The sequence below is a fragment of the Helianthus annuus genome, chromosome 11 (assembly GCF_002127325.2).
Source record: "Helianthus annuus cultivar XRQ/B chromosome 11, HanXRQr2.0-SUNRISE, whole genome shotgun sequence".
NCBI classification, from domain to species: domain Eukaryota; kingdom Viridiplantae; phylum Streptophyta; class Magnoliopsida; order Asterales; family Asteraceae; genus Helianthus; species Helianthus annuus.
This window is the reverse complement of record NC_035443.2, coordinates 91993665-92015779: the sequence shown is the minus strand read 5'-3', so window position 1 is coordinate 92015779 and position 22115 is coordinate 91993665.

Sequence of the window (22115 nt, the reverse complement as noted above, 5' to 3'; positions counted from 1 at the left end):
CTCCATATAGACCGTGGAGATATGAATGGTGAAAATCTTTTATTTTATATAGACCGTAAAATAATGCCAAGACACCACGGACAAACGATAAGGAAAGATCACCTTCAACATAAGTAACTAGTTATTAATGTCATTAATACAAAACCAAATAAAAAGTGCAAAAGATTAAAAATAAAAAGTATTATAGTAAACACTTGTCTTCACCAAGTGATGTAAGAGACTTAGGCAAACATGGCCTTGATTGTCAAGAACTCTTACGATCAATCTTGGATCCCGAGACGACTCACACACTCTACGATGGACAATGGATGATGGTGGTGGATGACAGTGTTATGGTGGTGGTGGGTGGTGGATGAAGTGTGAGAGAGGTGGTGTGCCAAGGGATGAGTTGGAATGAAACCAAGCACTCCTATTTATAGGCTGAACAGAAGGCTGGGCACGGCCACGTGTCCGCTGGACACGCCCCCGTGCCCGTCTGACACTCTCTCTCTTCATTAATTGTAATTCGCAATTACAATTAATGCGCCTGCTGTACTTTCGCCACGCCCCCGTGCTCACTGGACACGGCCCCGTGGTGGGCAATAGAAGCTTCTACAGGTTTGTCTTTTCTGCTGCTTCTTGGGCACGGCCCCGTGCTGGCTGAGCACGGGGCGTGTTCAGGCTTCTTTTTTCTCTTCTTCGCTTGGGAGGATGCCGTTGAGGGTTCGGGCAGTCTACTTTTATTCCTTTTCTTGTATTTATGTTAGAATTAGCTGTCTTTTTGCTTCTTTTGTGAATTTGAGCTCATTTCATCCTGAAAATACAAAAGGAAGACAAAAACACTCTTTTTCCAACATTAGTACTTAAAAAGGGTTAGTTTTATGCCTTATTTGATGTAGTTTATATGTTGCATTTTACACACATCACTAAACAACCAAACAGGTACACAGCTAGCTAGTCCATGCACCTATGAGACGGTAAGTGCGATGTGCACCCATTGTTCCATCTCCACAAACCAAACCAAACCAAACCAAACCAAACCAAACCAAACCAAACCAAACCAAACCAAACCAAACCAAACCAAACCAAACCGAACCAAACCAAACCAAACCAAACCAAACCAAACATGTTCGGGTGACAGAGTACAAAAACTAAAGCCATTTACAGGCAACTGAACACAATGCTAACGAGAACATGCGACAATGATTACAATTACTACGGTGTATTGCATGCTACTACGAAATAAATGTGAACAGAAACGGAAACAGACAAAAGTCCGTACTGCAAAGTAACGGATATGATAAAAAAATAATAAATAAATACTCTGATGAGAAGACCAAAGAATCCATACCAACGGGTAATGAAAAATAAAAGTGTACTAAAATTTAAAAGAAAACAAAATCCGTACCATAAACGAATAACGAGAAACCATGATAAATCCAAAGCTTGAATCCTACGCCGTAAAATCCTGAATACGTGCTACAAGATCGTGAGGCAACGGGTCCGACTATGCTAATGAAAGTCAATCAGTGTCGTGGTGGCTCGGAGTTGTCGGGTTGTCTGCGGTATGCAAACTGTAGCGACGAAAGTTTCCTGTTCTTGGCGGCGAGTCGTGACTTAAACCGGAGTTGTATGGTGGCGAGATTCCCATAGGCAATGGCGCTTTACGACTGTGGCTAATACAAATCAAAGTATGGAAGTGGTTACGGTGGTATCTGGCTGGTGTGTGGTAGTGACTATGGGTGGTTGTGTGGCCTGAACAACGGCGACGAGTAGTCGAGCCAAGATGATCACTGCGGGGTGGTGGTGTATCTTAATCCGAAAAGATCCCATCGAATGCCAAAAGGGGTCAAAGGTTTTAAAAAAAATAGCATACGTCCATCAATTCCACAAACTTCGCCAGTTTGTTTCATTTAAAAAGGAAATGAATTGATTTTCAGTTATGTGGTTTACCAAACTCAATTACATCTAGATTCATATTATTATTATTATTATTATTATTATTATTATTATTATTATTATTATATCTCTATCTCGTTTATTTTATAAAACACAAAAGTCAACCAATATCTCTAATATAATCCCATTTAATATATTCATGATTAAATGTATTAATATCAAAAACAATGTGGGAAATAATAAGTACAAATATACACTTGCTAAAGAATACACTATTACCATACATAATTCTCTATTAGTATGGATCCACGTTGCCTAAATTTATTTATTGATTTGAAAGAATGTACACCAAATTGATACAAGTTACTCAATCATGCAACCATTAGACGTTGTATTCTTATTCTTGACCATTAAACTTAACTACAAAAATACATCTCAAATTTTCAAGTGTATATACAGTTAAAAAATGATCCAGGTCAATATTAGTAAATTAGTCATGTTTTATTATCCGGAACTAATAACTAATATAATATTAAGCTTTTAATAAGATTTTTTTTCCTCATATATATTCCCCAACGTAAATCATAACTCTCTTTGATGACATATGTGTATATTTACATATATACAATAATTATTACCAGTCATATGTATATTAATTCAATGTAGATAAAACTTATATATCAAATTTTAAAAAAATGTATTTGTCCCAACTCATTCATTTACCGCATTAAAATGTATCAATTATGATCTATATGATTAATGTTATTATGATATAATTTGAGATATTACAATTCTTCTCCTCTAAAAAAAATTTTGTTTTCGAAATTGTTAACTAGAATACCTCACAAAACATGAATCCAGATCACGAAGTATTACAACCGTATGATTCTAGGATTAAAACTTCATACTTTTAATGTAAATGTGAGAAAAATAATATTTTATTAAAATTCAAACTCAAACAGACTTGTTTTCGATAGTTACAAATTGTGTACATCAAGATATAAATAGGTTTGTATAAAACATGTATAATTATAATAGGATAAAATACATTTAATTAATTAATGATGCAATTAACCAAATCACTAATAGCTTATTTTTAATTAACAATTTATATTCAAAATATATAATATTGTTATTTTTCATTATTTTACTACTCAATATTTAAATTCTAAGGATGTTCCAACACTACACCTTTTAAAATAATTTTGTCCTTGGAATTAATGTTATACCCGAAACAACATGTTACGATAACAAATCCTATTAATTCAAAGTTCAAAATAAAATTTAGATTATTCAAAAGGTCGTATTGTTCAATATTCTATACATAAGTTCTAACTCATTCAATTCAATTGTCACTAACAAAAGTTTATCTCTTAGTAGTGTGCATCGAAAGCTAGTGTATTATTTAATACTATAGTGGTAACCTCACTGATAGTAATACTAACCCCTTTTTCTATATTCTATAAATGCTGGAAGATGAGTAAGTGTCTTTCGTCTATTAAATTAAGGCATCTAAGGCATACGGAACTGACTTCCGATTTCATAAATGTGTATCAAAACTATTTAAATAATATGACGTTACCGACAAGACAAGGTAAATGTGGACCGAATCAAATTAGTTTAAAATACAACCAAAACTAACTCAACCATATCAGAATTCAGAGTACTAGAATGTAAACGAATTCAGATGTTCACCAATCTACATAATAGGAAACCAAAAGCGCACGTATGTACTTGTAATTCACAATTACGTTCATGACCGTAATTGTCAATCACCTTACATCAATGCCCTAATTGTCCTCCCATCATGCATTTCGATGACTTATCCAAATTGTAAGGTAGGCAAAGAGATAATAAAGGAATGATAAATAGTCATATGTTAAGTCTCTAAGAAAGAAGGAGATGGTAACTAAAGTAGATGTATTGATTTCATGACGATACGTCTTACCGATATGGAAAAGAAAACTCTTAAAGGACGTGCGGTAGCAAGGTCCACATGACACATACTCATGTCCGTTCGATGACAATCACTTCAATCGTGTTGTCTACTATGTTTCGAGTTATTCATGAATTCCATAAAGAAACCACAATGACGAGGGAATAATGTATCCCATACAATTGAGATGTAGAATATAGAAGTAGTAATTAACGACAAATAACCTCTAAAGGAAAGATTGAAGATAACAAAGTGATGATTACGAAGATCGGTCAAAAGTCGAATACCTAACCCAACGTCTACCCATTAACTCACAGGTTTAGTTTTTTTTTTTGTTTAAGTTTTCTACAGGAAAGAGCCTTAGCTCTGATACCATAACTGTAACACCCCAAGCCAGATAGGGCTGACGTGTCACTTTCATAGATATCAAAAACCAAACACAATCCATTTAACGAAGAAAAGTTGAATTCGAAAGATAAACAAAGTCTTAAAACAAACCAAGAATCCTAAGGTCTTAGTTAATTTAAATACTGAAATAAAGAAAACTCCTTTATTCTTGAATTGCATTAACTCTCATCATCACTGGTTCCCCAAGTTCTCCTGATTACCTGACAACAAAAAGACAACACAACAAAGAAAACTACGGCTGAGCCAATGGTTGCTCAGTAACGGAGAAAACAACAGTACAAGTAAAGAACAGGCATACTAAAGGATAAAATCCAAATAGACTTTATTTCAGACCAGAAACCAAACTTCTACCAAAACAAAACTGATCAGAGTCCAAGGTATAACCCAATACTTGACTGGAACATAAACGAACACATATCGAAACATATCATGGCAAAATCAGAAACATGTCAAACAAATATAGATGTCGCACTACGTGACTACAGTTAAAAATAAATCAAGACACGTCAGACGGAAGCACCCACGAGCCTAAACAACCAAACAGGTACACAACTAGCTAGTCCATGCACCTATGAGACGGTAAGTGCGATGTGCACCCATTGTTCCATCTCCACAAACCAAACCAAACCAAACCGAACCGAACCAAACCAAACCAAACATGCTCGGGTGACAGAGTACAAAAACTAAAGCCATTTACAGGCAACTGAACACAATGCTAACGAGAACATGCGACAATGATTACAATTACTACGGTGTATTGCATGCTACTACGAACTTATCAAATAATAAATGTGAACAGAAACAGAAACAGACAAAAGTCCGTACTGCAAAGTAACGGATATGATAAAAAAAATAATAAATAAATACTTTGATGAGAAGACCAAAGAATCCGTACCAACGGGTAATGAAAAATAAAAGTATACTACAATTTAAAAGAAAACAGAATCCGTACCTTAAACGAATAACAAGAAACCATGATAAATCCAAAACTTGAATCCTACACCGTAAAATCCTGAATACGTGCTACAAGATCGTGAGGCAACGGGTCCGACTATGCTAATGAAAGTCAATCGGTGTCGTGGTGGCTCGGAGTTGTCGGGTTGTCTGCGGTATGCAAACTGTAGCGACGAAAGTTTCCTGTTCTTGGCGGCGAGTCGTGACTTAATCCGGGGTTGTATGGTGGCGAGGTTCCCAAAGGCAATGGCGCTTTACGACTGTGGCTAATACAAATCAAAGTATGGAAGTGGTTACGGTGGTATCTGGCTGGTGTGTGTTAGCGACTATGGGTAGTTGTGTGGCCTGAACAACGGCGACGAGTAGTCGAGCCAAGATGATCACTGCGGGGTGGTGGTGTATTTTAATCCAAAAAGATCCCATCGAATGCCAAAAGGGGTCAAAGGTTTTAAAAAAAATAGCATACGTCCATCAATTCCACAAACTTCGCCAGTTTGTTTCATTTAAAAAGGAAATGAATTGATTTTCGGTTATGTGGTTTACCAAACTCAATTACATCTAGATTCATATTATTATTATTATTATTATTATTATTATTATTATTATTATTATTATTATTATTATTATTATTATATCTCTATCTCGTTTATTTTATAAAACACAAAAGTCAACCAATATCTCTAATATAATCCCATTTAATATATTCATGATTAAATATATTAATATCAAAAACAATGAGGGAAATAATAAGTACAAATATACACTTGCTAAAGAATACACTATTACCATACATAATTCTCTATTAGTATGGATCCACGTTGCCTAAATTTATTTATTGATTTGAAAGAATGTACCAAATTGATACAAGTTACTCAATCATGCAACCATTAGACCGTGTATTCTTATTCTTGACCCTTAAACTTAACTACAAAAATACATCTCAAATTTTCAAGTGTATATACAGTTAAAAAATGATCCAGGTCAATATTAGTAAATTAGTCAAGTTTTATTATCCGGAACTAATAACTAATATAATATTAAGCTTTTAATAAGATTTTTTTCCTCATATATATTCCCCAACGTAAATCATAACTCTCTTTGATGACATATGTGTATATATACATATATACAATAATTATTACCAGTCATATGTATATTAATTCAATGTAGATAAAACTTATATACCAAATTTTAAAAAAATGTATTTGACCCAACTCATTCATTTACCGCATTAAAATGTATCAATTATGATCTATATGATTAATGTTATTATGATATAATTTGAGATATTACATAGGGATTGGCTGGTTATCCGCACAAAGCGTGAACGTAAGTTTCCGGCCCTTTACCTTCCCTTCGGCATTTTTTCTTTTATTATTTTCTGACTTGCTTTTTCTTCTGAAATGTAGGAGCCGAAATGTCTCTCAGGGACGCATTGAAGGTTCCAAACTTCAACGTTCTGGACTTTGACTTGGACGAACAGGCTGAAGGCGAAGTTCCTTTTATGCGGCAAGTGGCTTCGGCAGCTCAGGAGATTCGTTCTCTGACTGGTCAAGGTACTTCTGAACCATCTGCTGCTGATGCTACTTCTTCTGTGCCAAAACCTACAAAAGGTGTTGCTGGGTCATCCGGATCTCAAGCTAGGAAGGAGTCCATTCTGGATGATGTAGATAGTGATCCGGAGGTACGAAGTTTGGACGAAGCCTTGCAGTATCAACCTTCTTCTGGTTCCCTAAAAAGCAACGGTGTTACTTCTAATGTTGAGTCAAAGGGTTTTATCCGTAAGAGAAAGAATGAGGCTCTTCAAATCCGTTCATCCGATCCTCTTCCCATGCCGAAGGTGAAGGAAAACAAGAAAAGTTCCTCTCATTCCAGTGGTAATGTCATTACTGAGCTTGATGAACATCTTTCCGGTGGTAAATCATCACGGGAGGAGGCTGCACTGGCCTGTTCCGCCCCGACTCCAGCTTTTTCCAAAGGGTATCTTCCAATAAATGAATCCGACAATATGGAGATAGAGGATCAGGTTGTTACAAGCAAAGGGAATGAAAAAGCTCAGAGTGAACCGAAGATGGTGACCTTTTCAGGTACAATTTTGGACTCATCTTTGGGTCCGGACTGTTTTATTGATGATGAGGGAGATCAAGTAACTTCTCTTCCTCCATCTTGGTTCGGACCTGAGTTGATGTCCTTTTTTCTATATGCAGATGTATTCGCGGATGATATGGAGATAGATCCGGCAACGGCCGATGAAAAGTTTGTACCGGAGTGGGATATCCGGAATAAGGACTCGGTGATGGATGAACTTGTTGCTAGAACGTTTCTTTTCAATATTAGCACCCCTCTGGATCATGCCCGAAGCTGGAAGATGAAAAATCAAGATCTTGGTGCGGCGGTGCTATCTAATCAAGCTCAATCTAACGTTTATGTGACAGAATTATACCGCCGATGGGTTGAAGCGGAGTCAGTGAGGGAAAATCTGGAGAAGGAAACTCTTTCCCTGAAACACAAAATAAAAAGAACACTGGATGCTGAGAAGAAGCTCTCCCAAGTCTCTCAAGACCTTCAGGCTCAGAAGGAGAAAGTTAAATCTCTAACTACTCAGAATCAATCCTCTCAGGCTGCTGCTGCCTCTGCTGCGGAAGAACGGGACAAAATTTCAGCGGAGTTGCGGAATTTTGCTGAGTCTTCCAAGAAAAAGGATGAGGAGCACAAGGAGGTCTTATCCAAGATGGAAGAGTCTATTTCAAATGCTCGTTCAGCTTATGAGAAGATGATGGCAGGTTTGTACTTTACTTAATTTAATTTTTCACATCTTTTATATTTTTCTAACACATTCGTCAGAGCGGGATGCCCTCAAAACAGGGGAGGCTGATTTAAAGGCTCGTATTGAGGAGATGAAGGGGCATCACAAAGCCGAGATCAAAGAGCTTGTAACACCTCGTAAATTTATGTCCAATAATGTATCGACACGTGTCATAAGTCTTAAACGTGTAAAAGATCACTTATGAAGGACTTAAGTTGACAAACATGTTTGTGAATAAAAGGGTTCAAAGTGTCAACAATGGATAAATATACTTCACAATAGCCCTGCACGATGTTTATACCCTTAAACGAATAAATCATGGATCATACGAAGCTAAATGTGAAAGAAAGTGAGAGATTACAAACTACAGAGGTTAAATGTGTCAACATGTTAAAATATACCTCTGAATGACCTTTAGCAAACCCGAAGCTTTGTAACAATAAATTATGCTCACTAGAATGTGTGATAAAAATTTCACAAGGTTTCGATAAAGTATGAGAAAGTTATGACAATATTCGTATACGAGGGGTTAAAAGCGCCAACGTTGAAATTTATGACTTTTCGGGTGGTCACAAAGTTAACCAAGGACTTGACTTGCCTATGTTTAAACATGTCATGGAGCCCTTAAAAGTAAGGTTAGAGGGCCAAAAATGCAAGAACAAGACTTAAAACCACGTTAGAAAGGACCAGGGGCTGAAATGCAATTAAATGAAACTTGTTTGGCTGGTTATGGGAGGCCAGACGGCCCGCGTAAGAATCCCTTAGGGGCTACGCGGCCCGCGTGAGCAGCACAGCTACAGAAAAAGACCTCAGCTGCCAGTTCAGGTCTGTAACCGACTTAAAACCTTGTTTTCTTATACCAGGGACTCTCCCACTGGTATTTCATGCACTAGGGACAGTTGGGACCATCTTGTAACACTTGTAGACTTGCATGGCAAGATCTAATGGCACCAATTTTGCTATATAAGCTCCCTCTTTGTGCAACATTTTGATCACATTCACTCGTAACTTCAAAAACTCACTTCTGGAGTATTTTGGAGCTCAAGCACCTTCCCACAAGTCACTAGTCGTACTTAGGACTATTGTAAGTGTCCTTAACCTTCTTTTATTCAGTTTAGCTTAGTTAATTAGCTTAAAGTCAAACCGTCGTAATTAAGGTTTGACTTAGTCATTAATCTTAATTTGTCCAGTCCAATTTCAAATTGAAAGTACATATGAGTTGGTAATTATGTGGGCAATAAACCCTCAAAAGGGCACCATCTGATTTCCATTCTAACTAGGTCAATTGTTGGGTCAAAGTTAATCCTAAAAAGTCAACAGAAAGCTTATTTTCACATTAATGCATAATTAGCAATGTAGAATTCATGCAACCTGTTTTATCATTAATATAACTTGGTAGTGAATGTAAGAACATGTCTAAACATGTTCACCCCGACAATTTTCAGTTTAAGCTCGGTTCGGAACTGAAAATCGCAAAAGAAGACTTTTGCTTTTACTTTCAGTTTTGACCCATTTGAGCATAGTTTAGAAATGCCTTAGAGCTCATTTAGGACTAGGTTTCATGTTAGTATAACCCTCTGTGATTATACAACTTGATTCATTAGTTATCCGATTCACATGCATGTTTCCGTTAATTGCTTAAATGTTGACTATTATGCCCATATGACCTTAAAACGTGAATTTTGAAAATGTAAAAGAGTAGAAACCTTAGGTACTGATTTATAAACTTGTACCTAAAATTTGACATCGGTTTGAGGTCTAGATTAAGAGTTATGCTCATTAGCGTAAGTAGAAAGCTTTTTAGTAATTAAATGGCGTAATTAACTTATAGCCTATCTAAACCCAAATTTTGATACCAAACCTTATAGCCACTGATGTAAAATAATATTTTGAAATTTTTGGAGATTTTTATTTATTTTTTGGCTGAACATAACCTAGAGTTCTAAGCTTAATTCGGTAGTTGTCGGTTTTACTCTTTTAGGCTATAAAATGAGTTTTACCAAACCTTTTTCTACTGATCTAATATGATAAATAGAATATTTTAAGCCTTCTGGAATAATAAAAATATTAGCCTTTCTTATAAAACCCAGAAATCGCTTAAAATCGCCTTTTTACGCGTTTTAAGCGCATAGTATGTATTAAAACCATATTAGATATGTAAGACTTGATACCTACTGATATTTTAAGTAAACGTTTATATTCTAACAGTAAGTAAGAGTTTTTGAAGTCAGATTCCAGATTTGACCTTTAAAACTTAGGTGAAATTACCAAAATGCCCTTTCGGTGCATAGTATGGTTAGAAATGATAAATTTCACACATAGGTTATACCCTACTGATATAACTTAGTAAATTAAGTATTTTTACTGATTTCATCAGACCCGAAACTCAGATTTATATTTAAACTCTTTTATAACCTTTTAAATGACCAAAATGACCTTACAAGGCATAATTTGAGTTTAAAATCATTTGGGGCATAATAGAAGATATCTTACTGATGTCACAACATATTTAAAGCATATTAACTTAGGAAACCTGTATATGACTCGTATGGTTACCCGTTACGCAATTTGCGCATTCGGTTCGGTTTATGTAACTAGTTTACATAAATTGACCGAAACGGGTCAAACCTTATCATTTTTGTCTCAAAATCCAGAATGTGTTTAGTTTACCCATATTATACAAGTCTCCAAACTTGTCGGGTCTAAACCACATTCTATTCCGGTCTTCGCTTAATCGTGCGTTTGAACCGCATCTTCCTTTAAAACTAACCGGTCTAAGTTTAGGCTTAATTAAAGACCCGTTAGGAATCTAATAGGTTATTAAAAACCTTCGTTCTAGATTAGGAGCAACAGTAAAAGCTACGTGCACTTGCTTGTTGTGATTATTACTTGCAAAGGTAAATACTTTTAACTTATTTTCCCTTATACGGGCTTGGGGTACGGTATATAAAATACCGCCTGGTCGGGCATTCGACTTTAATCGTTTGGTGGTTATATATTATCGAGATGACCCGTTTAAAAATTTGGTTTTGTTTGCTTAACACCTTTGGGGGGTTAATGACCATGTCCCGGATATCCTTGGCATCATTCATAGAATGGCCACGACCTTAGCACACGGGTGTAGGCGTACACCCGTCAGTGCATTTAAAATTTATAAGGTATAACCGCCGGTTGCGAGAATAACTCGTCGTGGGACTATACCATGTGGTGTGTCTATTAATCTTTAACCCGGCATGAACCGGGCAACTGAACGCATAACAACCATGTAATTATTTTACAAGTTTATATATAAATAAATATCCCAAGTTATAAAATGTTTTTGTGCCTTGTTCATTCAAATCAATTTTCTAAACCTTTTCAAAATGAGTCAGTTAATGTCACACCCCGACCACGTAGAACATACAAAACGTGGCGGAAACGTCGGGGAGTGTTGTAACAGAATCAATTGTTTCAAATCCATGGCAATTGAAGTTTCGTTTTATTAATCAAACATGAATGTTTACATTGTTTAAACAAGAACCAAAGAGTACATAACATAAATTAACTAGTTCTTGTCTCGTTTTAAGTCACTAAGGCACAGGTCCACCTAAGTATGTCTTGACAAATCCTATGCATCATCTCCTGAAAACACATGTGAAAATAGGTACGTCAGCATAAAAATGCCCGTGAGATACATTGGTTTTGTGAAAACGGAATTCATGACTTATGTTTGAGAAAATGTTTAGTCATGAACCTTGTAATTTGCTTTGTCTTGTAAATCATTTGAAAAACGATAAAATTAGATGATATGTATAACTAAGAGAACACTGTATGGTTAAACGGATAACCATGTAAAATGAGTTTGTATAAGATAAGTCGTTTGTAAATCAAGGTCTCGTGAAAAGTGTGTTATTTGTATAAAATGTTATATGTCTCAAATTGAAATGATTCAAATAACGCTACGATATGTAATACCATACAAACACTTATATATAGGAAGTACCAGCGGCGTATCCACCATGCTTGTATCATATTACACATGCCTCGTTACTTAGATCACTTGCTCAAACCAAACCATCAAGACGAAATGTTTAACAACGGTAGAAATGTTTATGTATAGTCAAATGTCTATTGTCAAATGTAAATCATGTCAACAGATATAACTGGTTCACACGGTTCAATGGTTACAAACGGTTCATATAATCAAAGGGTTAAGACGGTTCACATAGTCAAATGGTTACAACGGTTCGAAATGTAGTATAATGTGTTCATATGCTGGATGAGCATATGCAACAGAAATGCAATGTAGAATAATGTACTAAGTATGCACACAATGGGCGTACGTAGCATGAAATGTATTGTAAAGTGATGTACTAAGTATGCACACAATGGGCGTACATAGCATGAAATGTATTGTAAAGTGATGTACTAAGTATGCACACAATGGGCATACATAGCATAAAATGTATTGAAATCATGTACTATAAATGTACTAATGAACATAACAAGTATATGACGTGGAAACAGGAAAGCACGAAAGTAACAAGTAGGCACATGTGTTTCACCCCAAAACAGTTTGGAAAACAGTAAAAGAGGGGTCTATGTACTCACCTGGGATTGCTTTGAAGTTCTTGTGTAGTAATCACACAATGCTAGAGATCACGGAATATCAAACGGCACCTAATAGGTAGCTATATTAATATACCGGATCTAAATCGGAGGATCGGATAGTATGCGGGTTCGTAAACTAAACGAGTATGGAGACTCGTGTAATATGGTTTAACAAAGCCTACATACTAAAATGAAACCTAACCTAAGTGCTTACGACCCATTACGACCCGTTTAGGTAGCTTATGCTACTTTAACGCGTCGTTCGCGTAAAACGCGTTTGGAACGCCTAACGTCGTGACCATAAGGTATAACCTCGGAAGGTTACAGCTATGGTCTCCTAATGTGTTTGGTCGGATCCCCATGATTGACCAAATGGGTCGGGTTCGAAAGTATAAGCTATTGTTTAGATCGCTTACCTTACGACCCTATATAAGCACTAAACTAAAAGTGACGAGCTAAGCATGTTAGAACATGCTTAACTAAGTTTAGAAAACAGGTTTGGCATCAAAACAAATGGTTTTGATGCTCACGAGTAGTTTGGTTACAAAATACGCAAGAATGCGCATTTTGGCCGAAACTACGACTCGTCACTGAGCCTAGATAACGTGGTAATCAGTAAGTATAGTTGCCATGGACTATAACCATCGTGATCACGCTCACGTTATGAAGTTCCAATGAACTTCGTGTTGGCCATAGGCTGGTCAACGCAGAAAGTCAAACAAATCGTTGACTTTCGGACTCGAAAAGCGAATAAAGAACGAAAGAACACTTACGAAGGGTCCCCGAAAGCTAATCTCGATCCAGGAGCTCAGGTGTGAAGCAAAGGCCTCAACTTAGAGCTTTAGATCAGATTTTGTGAGATTTTAACCAAAAGGGGGGGGGGGGTATTTATAGGAAAAGTAAAGCCGTTAGGATCGTTTCTTGAATATCATGCCACGATCTTATGCGTACACTTGTCACAAAGTTGTGGTGGCTCAAAATGACCCTAACTCTACAGATTGTGAAAGGGCATTGCCCTTTGGAGTGTTTGAACGGCCAAGTTCAGCCAAGAAAACATGTTTCTGCATCTGTAGGGGCCACGCGGCCCGCGTCAGCATATGCACAAAACTCAGGCGGGCCGCCTGGGCATGTCAGATCTGCACAATTTTTCAGAAATGGCAGTTTTGGTCCCTGTTGCATGTTTAAGCCATTTCCGACACTTCTAAGGCCAGTAAAGCCAACTTTAATGCCCTAAAATGATGCCTAAACGTTGTGGACATGAAACATACTCGAAAATATGTCGGGTGTTGGTTCGTTTGGCCGTACGAATATGATGTTTGGTTAATTACGACGGAATGCGCATAAGCGCGAAAAACGATCCAAATGACGCGACGAATGGATTTTTCTCATGTCAAACACTAAGGCATAATATAAGGATGCTTACATAAATTTTTGGACGTCCGAATGTATTCAGAACGTAAGTTATGCTCGAAAGTGCAAACTTATGCACTTTTTGACACTTTTAGTCCCTGAATGATCCAAAAGTTTATTTTAGCACACCGAATACCTCAAAGCCTATTTCTAAGCTATGGAGAGGATATTTATGGCATGTTTAACTTATGGACATGTTCTGGAATGTCTGTTTTAGTACGAATTGGCATACTTTCGCAGTTTGTCAAGTTTAGTCCCTGTAAGCGAATTAACTTGTTTTCGCCATACCAAAGCCTTCAAAACTTATTTCTAGGTTATGTAAAGGTTATTTAAGGTATGTTAAGTATATGATGGTGTTCCGGAGTATTTGTCGCATTTAAACTGAGTACGTTTACGCACCAGTTTGCGTATAATTCTCAAGAAAGCGATATAAAGTTTGAAATTGAACAAGAATTGATATGTGCAAAAGATACACATATTTATACAAGATCCCAAGTAAGAAATACAATATTTCATCGGCTTGGTATTTGTTTGATGGTCGCGGTGACACAAGTGTCACAGTCTCCCCTACTTTAGGAAATTTCGTCCCGAAATTTATTCGTAGGAGTCTATTTGTGACTCTTCCAAATAACCATCAGCGATATGCAAAGAAATATCCTGTCATTTCCTTAACGGTCATTCTTCAGAAACGAAAATGAACAGACGGAGTCATTTTCCTCAACGAGTATTCTTCAGAAATGGGAATGACAGAATAAGCAAACGAATGTTCATTTCCCCCACGGACAAATCCTCAGAAACAAAAATGAACTAACGGAGTTATTTTCAACGGTTGCTTCATCAGAGTTGGAAATGAGAGATTACACAACGGATATTCATTTCCTCAACGGATAAATCGTCAGGAACGCAAATGAACTAACGGAGTCATTTTCAACGGTTGCTTCATCAGAGTTGGAAATGAAGGATTACACAACGGATATTCATTTCCCCAACGGATAAATCGTTAGAAATGAAAATGAACTAACGGAGTCATTTTCAACGGTTGCTTCATCAGAGTTGGAAATGAAGGATTACACAACGGATATTCATTTCCTCAACGGGTAAATCTTCAGAAACGAAAATGAACTAACGGAGTCATTTTCAACGGTTGCTTCCTCAGAGTTGGAAATGAAGGATTACACAACAGATATTTATTTCCTCAACGGGTAAATCTTCAGAAACGAAAATGAACTAACGGAGTCATTTTCAACGGTTGCTTCATCAGAGTTGGAAATGAATAGGGTTAACTCTAGACACATGACAGAACTTGCTGTGATTTCTGTGCACTAAATTCCATAATTATGTATGCATCCATAATTACGTAATCTCTTGCACAGTCCGCACAGTTTGTTTTGTAATGTTTTGGGGAAGGATATCAAACTTGTGATGAGGGTGACTAGACTTCCATCGGGTTCTTTTAATTAGATCGACATGGGATCTTCTTAGTTAGGCCACTAAGGAGTCCTTTCAGCTATATCATCACATGATATCCCTAACCAGATTTTTGGATCAATCTGTTTAACTAGACCACTCAAGGGGTCTAATTATGAAGTAGTACTTTATAATCCATGGGACTTAACTATAACATAGAAGTCCATTGAGGATTTTAACTAATACCTTTGGGTATCCTACTATGAATCTCTTGTATAAGGATATGTAAGATTCTACGAGGATTTGGATAACATAATTTGGATCACACAACAACACATAAGGGAACACATAAGCACAAAGTCACATAATTGTTTAACGTGATTATAATTTGTTATTAGCTTGTTATCGATTGAATATGGATATGGAAACCAGTAGATGGACTTCAATGTTCCCTGGGATCTATCTAAAAAGATAGGAAGATCTCCCAAAATTCGATTTTTGATTACAAGGAATCACCACATTCGAATTAAGGCATACAACAATTAAGGACTTACGGGAAATCCTTCGGTACCCTATTAAGGATTTATAGTGGTACTTTAGGTATTCGTCACGTGCTGCAACTTGCGCCTTGTACTTCGTTTTTCTTAGAAGAAACGGGTACTTAGGATTTCGTGGAAGACGCAAGAGATCATAGAATGGGAGAATTTTGGGGGTAGTTTGTTCTTCAAGGAATACGGTTCCTTGATTGTCGGTATTGTAAGGGATATGTCGTTTATACATGCAACCACAGAAATACATTGTAATGTAAATAAAAGATTTATTTATAAACAACGATAACAACTGTTTCTTGGATCTTGACAACCAAAGAAAATAATACATAAGACGTGATTATTTCTAAACGATGTTGTCTTCTAGTCAGTCAGATGCTTATCCCTGTGCTGGATTTGCATTAGCAAGCCTTGGGCAATTTCTTCGGAAATGACCCATATCGCCACAGTTGAAACAAGAGCCTGGTAGAAAACGACCTTGAGTAGGATTGTTGCCAGCTTGGTTTGGCGCAGCTGCAGCTGGACAGACTCTTGCTGTGTGGCCTATAAGTCCACAAGTTTGGCATTTGCGGCACTGTACATTGGCGTGATGATGGAGGCTACATTGGTTGCACAAGGGTGCGGTTCCATTGTATGGTTTTCTAGCAGGGGGCTGAGCTGGTTGGTTGGTTGGGGAAGGCTTGACCATTGTGAGCGACCACGGCGAAGTTCTGAGAAGCCTTCCTCTTCTTTGACTTCTTAGGGGATTCAGTATGTTCATCCATGGTCTTTGATTCCACGACTGGGTTCGATTCCCCGACCGGTTTCTTGTCACCTTTTCGGAAAAGTTTACCTTTCCTGATCTTTGATTCAGTCAGGGTTGCAGATAGCTCAATGGTCTGTCTAACTGTAGTAGGGTTGCTACCAGTCACAATGTCTTGTATTGAGTCAGGGAGGCCATCAATGTACTTTTCGATTGCCTTATCCAAAGGAATAACCATATCCGGGCACAACAAACTAAACTCCTCATAACGATCCGTGTAGGCTCGATGCTCACCGCTAACTTGCTTAAGATCGTCGAACTCCGTTTCCAAGGCCCTGATCTCGTGACGAGGACATAATTCCTTCATCATCAGAGCTCGAAGCTCTTGCCATGTTTGAGCCAGTGCCACATCGGCACCCCTATCTCTCATCACACCATTCCACCATGTCAAAGCTTGTTTCTCAAAGACGCTAGATGCGAATTCTACCTTTCGCTCGTTTGGACATTGAACATGTCTGAAGGTGTTCTCTAAACTCTCGAACCATTGCAGAAGTGCAGTCGCTCCTTGAGACCCAGAAAACTTTGATGGCTTAGCTGAGTTGAACGTCTTCAAGTTGCAGGGGGCATTATTGTTGTTGTTGGCTTGGTTCCATTGGGCAAAGAGGTTTGGGAATTGAGCAGCCATTTGCTGCGCAATGATCTCTGCCAGTTCGGCAGTTGCTATCTGGTTTTCGCGTCGAGGAGGCATTCTAAAAGAGAAACAAGAAGGAAAACAAATGAAATGGCATCGGGTAAGAATAGGATGTTACAATTACCGACCATAGTCATGGTTGATGGTCATTTGTTTGAACCACGAAGCCAACAAACAACACCAAGGCTGAATCAAAGCAAATAGATCCTCATAGTGTATCGCGAAGACATGCTCGCCTATAAGTGGACACTCACCCCAAGAGTTCCCAGGTAAGAGTGACTGGTCCGATTATGTGGATTTGTACGAACACTCTAGCCTTAGACAGAAAACCCAGAGTACAGGCATTCACTCTTCCAGTTTGCACGTGTTCACACTATTTAGGACCCAAATCTTTGACGGGAGTTTTGAAAATTCAAAGGGGTTCAAAACCTTATAACAGAGGGTTCAAAACCTAGTAATCAATCATCCTAGAACAGATGATTAGTTTTCAAAGCGGTTTTGAAATTTATGTTCTTGTTGTGGTCGTCGCCTAAGGATAGGTGACGGTATTGTTTTATGACTAAACGCAAGTAAACTCGCATTAGGGTCCTAGGAAGGTTATAGACTAGGTCAAAGCATTACTAATAACCTAATTCCCTATAACCATTGGCTCTGATACCAACTTTTCTGTCACACCCCGACCACGTAGAACATACAAAACGTGGCGGAAACGTCGGGGAGTGTTGTAACAGAATCAATTGTTTCAAATCCATGGCAATTGAAGTTTCATTTTATTAATCAAACATGAATGTTTACATTGTTAAACAAGAACCAAAGAGTACATAACATAAATTAACTAGTTCTTGTCTCGTTTTAAGTCACTAAGGCACAGGTCCGCCTAAGTATGTCTTGACAAATCCTATGCATCATCTCCTGAAAACACATGTGAAAATAGGTACGTCAGCATAAAAATGCCTGTGAGGTACATTGGTTTTGTGAAAACGGAATTCATGACTTATGTTTGAGAAAATGTTTAGTCATGAACCTTGTAATTTGCTTTGTCTTGTAAATCATTTGAAAAACGATAAAATCAGATGATATGTATAAATAAGAGAACACTGTATGGTTAAACGGATAACCATGTAAAATGAGTTTGTATAAGATAAGTCGTTTGTAAATCAATGTCTCGTGAAAAGTGTGTTATTTGTATAAAATGTTATATGTCTCAAATTGAAATGATTCAAATAACGCTACGATATGTAATACCATACAAACACTTATATATAGGAAGTACCAGCGGCGTATCCACCATGCTTGTATCATATTACACATGCCTCGTTACTTAGATCACTTGCTCAGACCAAACCATCAAGACGAAATGTTTAACAACGGTAGAAATGTTTATGTATAGTCAAATGTCTATTGTCAAATGTAAATCATGTCAACAGATACAACTGGGTCACACGGTTCAATGGTTACAAACGGTTCATATAATCAAAGGGTCAGACGGTTCACATAGTCAAATGGTTACAACGGTTCGAAATGTAGTATAATGTGTTCATATGCTGGATGAGCATATGCAACAGAAATGCAATGTAGAATAATGTACTAAGTATGCACACAATGGGCGTACGTAGCATGAAATGTATTGTAAAGTGATGTACTAAGTATGCACACAATGGGCGTACATAGCATGAAATGTATTGTAAAGTGATGTACTAAGTATGCACACAATGGGCATACATAGCGTAAAATGTATTGAAATCATGTACTATAAATGTACAAATGAACATAGGAAGTATATGATGTGAAAACAGGAAAGCACGAAAGTAACAAGTAGGCACATGTGTTTCACCCCAAAACAGTTTGGAAAACAGTAAAAGAGGGGTCTATGTACTTACCTGGGATTGCTTTGAAGTTCTTGTGTAGTAATCACACAATGCTAGAGATCACGGAATATCAAACGGCACCTAATAGGTAGCTATATTAATATACCGGATCTAAATCGGAGGATCGGAGAGTATGCGGGTTCGTAAACTAAACGAGTATGGAGACTCTGTAATATGGTTTAACAAAGCCTACATACTAAAATGAAACCTAACCTAAGTGCTAACGACCCATTACGACCCGTTTAGGTAGCTTATGCTACTTTAACGCGTCGTTCGCGTAAAACGCGTTTGGAACGCCTAACGTCGTGACCATAAGGTATAACCTCAGAAGGTTACAGCTATGGTCTCCTAATGTGTTTGGTCGGATCCCCATGATCGACCAAATGGGTCGGGTTCGAAAGTATAAGCGATTGTTTAGATCGCTTACCTTACGACCCTATATAAGCACTAAACTAAAAGTGACGAGCTAAGCATGTTAGAACATGCTTAACTAAGTTTAGAAAACAGGTTTGGCATCAAAACAAATGGTTTTGATGCTCACGAGTAGTTTGGTTACAAAATACGCAAGAATGCGCATTTTGCCCGAAACTACGACTCGTCACTGAGCCTAGATAACGAGGTAATCAGTAGGTATAGTCACCATGGACTATAACCATCGTGATCACGCTCACGTTATGAAGTTCCAATGAACTTCGTGTTGACCATAGGCTGGTCAACACAGAAAGTCAAACAAAACGTTGACTTTCGGACTCGAAAAGTGAATAAAGAACGAAAGAACACTTACGAAGAGTCCCCGAAAGCTAATCTCGATCCAGGAGCTCAGGTATGAAGCAAAGGCCTCAACTTAGAGCTTTAGATCAGATTTTGTGAGATTTTAACCAAAGGGGGGTATTTATAGGAAAAGTAAAGCCGTTAGGATCGTTTCTTGAATATCGTGCCACGATCTTATGCGTACACTTGTCGCAAAGTTGTGGTGGCTCAAAATGACCCTAACTCTACAGATTGTGAAAGGGCATTGCCCTTTGGAGTGTTTGAAAGGCCAAGTTCAGCCAAGAAAACATGTTTCTGCATCTGTAGGGGCCACGTGGCCCGCTTCAGCATATGCACAAAACTCAGGCGGGCCGCCTGGGCATGTCAGATCTGCACAATTTTTCAGAAATGGCAGTTTTGGTCCCTGTTGCATGTTTAAGCCATTTCCGACACTTCTAAGGCCCGTAAAGCCAACTTTAAGGCCCTAAAATGATGCCTAAACGTTGTGGACATGAAACATGCTCGAAAATATGTCGGGTGTTGGTTCGTTTGGCCGTACGAATACGATGTTTGGTTAATTACGACCGAATGCGCATAAGCGTGAAAAACGATCCAAATGACGCGACGAATGGATTTTTCTCATGTCAAACACTAAGGCATAATATAAGGATGCTTACATAAATTTTTGGATGTCCGAATGTATTCAGAACGTAAGTTATGCGGGAAAGTGCAAACTTATGCACTTTTGACACTTTTAGTCCCTGAATGATCCAAAAGTTTATTTTAGCACACCGAATACCTCAAAGCCTATTTCTAAGCTTTGGAGAGGATATTTATGGCATGTTTAACTTATGGACATGTTCCGGAATGTCTGTTTTAGTACGAATTGGCATACTTTCGCAGTTTGTCAAGTTTAGTCCCTGTAAGCGAATTAACTTGTTTTCGCCATACCAAAGCCTTCAAAACTTATTTCTAAGTTATGTAAAGGTTATTTAAGGTATGTTAAGTATATGATGGTGTTCCGGAGTATTTTTCGCATTAAAACTGAGTACGTTTACGCACCAGTTTGCATATAATTCTCCAGAAAGCGATATAAAGTTTGAAATTGAACAAGAATTGATATGTGCAAAAGATACACATATTTATACAAGATCCCAAGTAAGAAATACAATATTTCATCGGCTTGGTATTTGTTTGATGGTCGCGGTGACACAGGTGTCACAGTTAAATTCTATTTACCAGTGTAAACTGACGTATTTTCCCAAAAAGGCTAAGTGCTGGTACTACTCATAATAGGCTGGCCTGTCCTTAGCATCAATAAGAGTCTCGCAAGCTTGGATGCATTTAAGTCTGTTGAACTATGTTTTCTTTTCTTGATCCACCTGTGGATATCATTCAACCATGTTGTGATACTCAATATTACACTTTTATTCGGTTGAAATAAAAATCTATCTTTTGCTTCCGCTGTGCATTTAAATTTGTGTTGTTTGACTATGATGATATCAACTACGTCACGATACTCCCCACCGGGCCCACCGGTAATACGTGGAAATATCGGGGTGTGACAGGTTGGTATCAGAGCCAACACTGAGTGAATTAAACACTAGCCTTTTGTGTTTAATCTCAGTTACACAAATTGCACATTCCTCGATCCTTGAGTCTAAACAAATAACATAGGACAAACTCTGTTTGTTTTATTTTGTCTTTTATATATATATTTCTTGTTGTTATCTTTATTTATGTTGACAGGTTTAAAGATGCCGCCACGATTGTTAAGAGGTAGAGGCAAAGCTCCAGTGACGGGCCATGATCGCGAGGCCCGACCTTCCCACCGGCGCACGCCATCCATCACCATGAGCACCAGTCCCCAAGAACCTTGGAGGACTTACATTGAACTAGGGAGGCGATCTGTCTCTCTCAGCTCATCACCATCCTACCTTCACTCCTTTGGGCTTCAGTCTGAAAAGGAGCCCAACAACCCGCAACCTTCATTCATACCTCTCCAGCGGTCCAATTCGCACCATTCTTTTGGCGACCCCACTCCTGTTTTCAAGAGCCGGTTCAACCCGGCTAACTACGTTCAAGAACCAGTAGGTTTTAACCCATTGGGACCAGAGGACCATTTCT